Below are 3,246 nucleotides of genomic sequence, written 5' to 3' on the forward strand. Positions count from 1 at the left end.
CTACTCAGAACTGTGGATCGCTACTTTGATACACCAAAACAAATGTTAAGTACACCAATGTTGTCATCTTCTGGAAATATTTCAGCTTCTGTGTTGTATAATTTAAATGCCATTGACTCAAATGAGAGATTAACAACTGGCATTAATTGGAGCACAAATAACAAGGGTTTGATGAAATACAGAGAAATACCTTCTTTCTGCCCTACTTTCCAGACTGCAGTTTTTAATTTGCTGTAGGTAAAATTGATCCTTCTCTACCTGGACATGCAAGAAGTCCTGTGGCAGCGTTCTCTACACCGGTGCAGGCTGATGGGGGTGGATGGGCGATTTATCCTCCAGCAACCAAACAATTAGAGTAGATATTTCTAGCTTCTGAAGAAGAAGAGAAGAAAGGGTTTGGGGGCTTCCCTGTTCTACCATCAACGCTCATTTTTGGTGGGTTAGTTAAATTAAAGAGAGTTTTGTATCTAGGCTCCTAGCCAAGACGATTTTTAACTCTAGCTCTTAAGAAAGACTGGTGGTGTTTCCTCTCAAATTAAGATTTGTTTGAAATAAAAAGTATTTGTGGCCAGGAATAATTCATGCCAGCTATAACAAAGAATGCTTCTGTAAAGAAGAAAGTCTTTTTCATGTCACTATTGATTATCTGGTATTTCCCCAACTGTTACACAGAAGTATCAAATGCAATGGCTACTGTGATGATCAAATCATTCCTCTGGAATCTCACCTTTGAACAGGAATATTTATTTAGGAAAAATGACTGGTAATCCTCATGACAGGTTTATTATTCACATTTCAATTTTCTCATAGCAACATACCAGCCTTCCTAATTAACAAACAAGCAAGCAATTCAGTTTCTCCAGTTTAAAACACAGATGTTACCAAGATCTGTTGGGAGACTTCCAGGCATGCTTTGTTCTGCCAGCTTTTACCAAGTTCTTCCCCTAATTTTAAAGGCTTTCCATTCTTCTCATCGTCTGGTGGTTTGGTGTTGCGTTTTTGTTGTTGGTTTTGTTTGTTTGATTGGTTTTTTTGATGGGTTTTTTTGTTTGTTTTTACACACTACCTATTGACTGTCCTCTGACTGGTTATATTTACATTTCTTTCTCTCACCTCTTCAGAGAAATTTAAGAAAATATTTTTTTTTTTTTCCTACCCTTGAATGAACAGATATTCTTTGTTTCTGATACATCTGATTTCTCATTAATCGCACTCAGGAGATGCTTCATGATGCTATCCTCCCATCCTTTTACCTTACCATACCAGTACAGTTAATACTGAAAGGCATGCTAGCAGTCTCCAGAATTCATTAGAATCAGCTTTGTTATCTTTTAATTATAATTACATAGCAACTGACAGTATTGCTAATGCTTCTTATTATTCAAACTATCCTTTTCGAATCAAGTTCCATGTGCAAACATGGCGAAGGAAACACAATAATTCAGTTTTCGTTAACATCCAGTGCAGCACATGCATTCCTGCACGCTGTTAGTAACCCAGTCAGAGCTTCAACGGGGAGTCAGTAACTGCGTAATGCATAGATGTTAAATCCCACATCTGTTTGATCTTTTACAAGTGTTCTGTAATCAAACCATACCTGCAGCATGTCTAAGAGATTTGATACAGACTGTTCATGCTTTGCATAGTCAAAATGTGTGCACATTAAGTCCAGAACATCCAACACATGGTGCAGCATGTGTGTGCTCGACTTCGGATTTATTTGACCTTCATTATACATTACACGTCAAGGTTTCTTTCTGGTATTCCCCTATTAGATGTTCAATATACACTATTGCAAATATACACAATATAATATCAAGGTTACAGTTTATTTCAAAGTATTTTGGATCAGAAAACATACATGGATACAACAGGCAAGAGAGGTCTAAGTTGGAGACTTAGGAGTTATATAATAAGGAAGCAAATGTTGCATAGCTTAGATGCTAATAGGGTAACCCACTCAAGGCTCAGACACTCTTAAATCCACACTTGTAGTAGGTAATGAATTATTAATGCAAACCAAAACTTTAATCAGGAAGTATTTTTGATCGTTAACTAATCAATACTTGCAGCAGTTAGTCACCTACAGTCAGCATCCTCCAGAACTGTATTATTTCTATTAGAAAGTACTTTATAGAACAACAGTGGAAAAATACTACACCATCTAGTATTTATGGGTTTATCTCTAAAAACCTTGCTATACAATAAGATTATCTCTTTTAGAGAAACCTAGCTACTGGAGATAGATTTTTAGTCTAACTTACAAGGAAGTTGCACATTTCTAAAAATCTTGTCCTGATACCTCGATTGTTAAAGATGCAAGCAGAGAAGACGCAAAAGAAATTTTGCATGAAAAGCTAGGCATATGAGTAATGAACATTTTGACAGCTACAGAACATTAAAAAAAGGAAAAAAAGCCCACACAACTGAGGTTGGCTTGTCCCCTTCCTTTCATTAAAAAGGGTGAAAAATATGCCACCTAATTGGAAAATTGTGCGATACATGATGTTCTCACTGCATGTATTGGAGTGAATGTGAGCAGGATAGTCTAGGCTCATCAGATGGAGAATCAACAAGGCTGCACATATAACTAATTAATATAAACTGACCACAAATAAAGCATGGTATAAAAAAATATTATTTTCATTTTAGCGGTACTAACAGTGGTCACTTCATGTGGATTTGGAAAGAATTGGAAAGTGTATGTCAGATAGAAATCGCACTTTTGAAATTAAAGCAGTAATAAACTTTGATATTTGTCAATGTCTTATTCATAAGCACAAAAGGTGGATCAGTGATATGTCTGCCAAGCTACCAGCTGAGCACAATTAGTTTTCTGATTTTATTATAAACATATTTAATATGTAACATAACTTATCTATTACCACTGTACAATTCAAGAACAACCTAGCCCAGAAAATCTTAGTCAGTACATTAAACCACAAGAGGTTTTGAAGTATGTTTTCTCACATGGAATAGAATTTCTCAATTCCAAATTTTATTCTATTCTCAATGATCCAACAGCATATTACTTCACCAAAGACACCCAAGTGTCTATCCAATTTTTGCACAGAAACTCTGGAAATACCAAGTTTTCCAGCTATATAGTGAAGATATAATATATGCAAAGCCTTGTGAGAACTGTGAGACACTTGTAAGAACTGTGGTCTACCTGGACTGCAGTAAGGCCTTTGACACTGTCTCCCACAGCATTCTCCTAGAGAAGCTGGCGGCTCACGGCTTAGA

The sequence above is a fragment of the Aptenodytes forsteri genome, unplaced genomic scaffold (assembly GCF_000699145.1).
Source record: "Aptenodytes forsteri isolate BGI_AS27 unplaced genomic scaffold, ASM69914v1 Scaffold340, whole genome shotgun sequence".
Lineage (NCBI taxonomy): Eukaryota > Metazoa > Chordata > Aves > Sphenisciformes > Spheniscidae > Aptenodytes > Aptenodytes forsteri.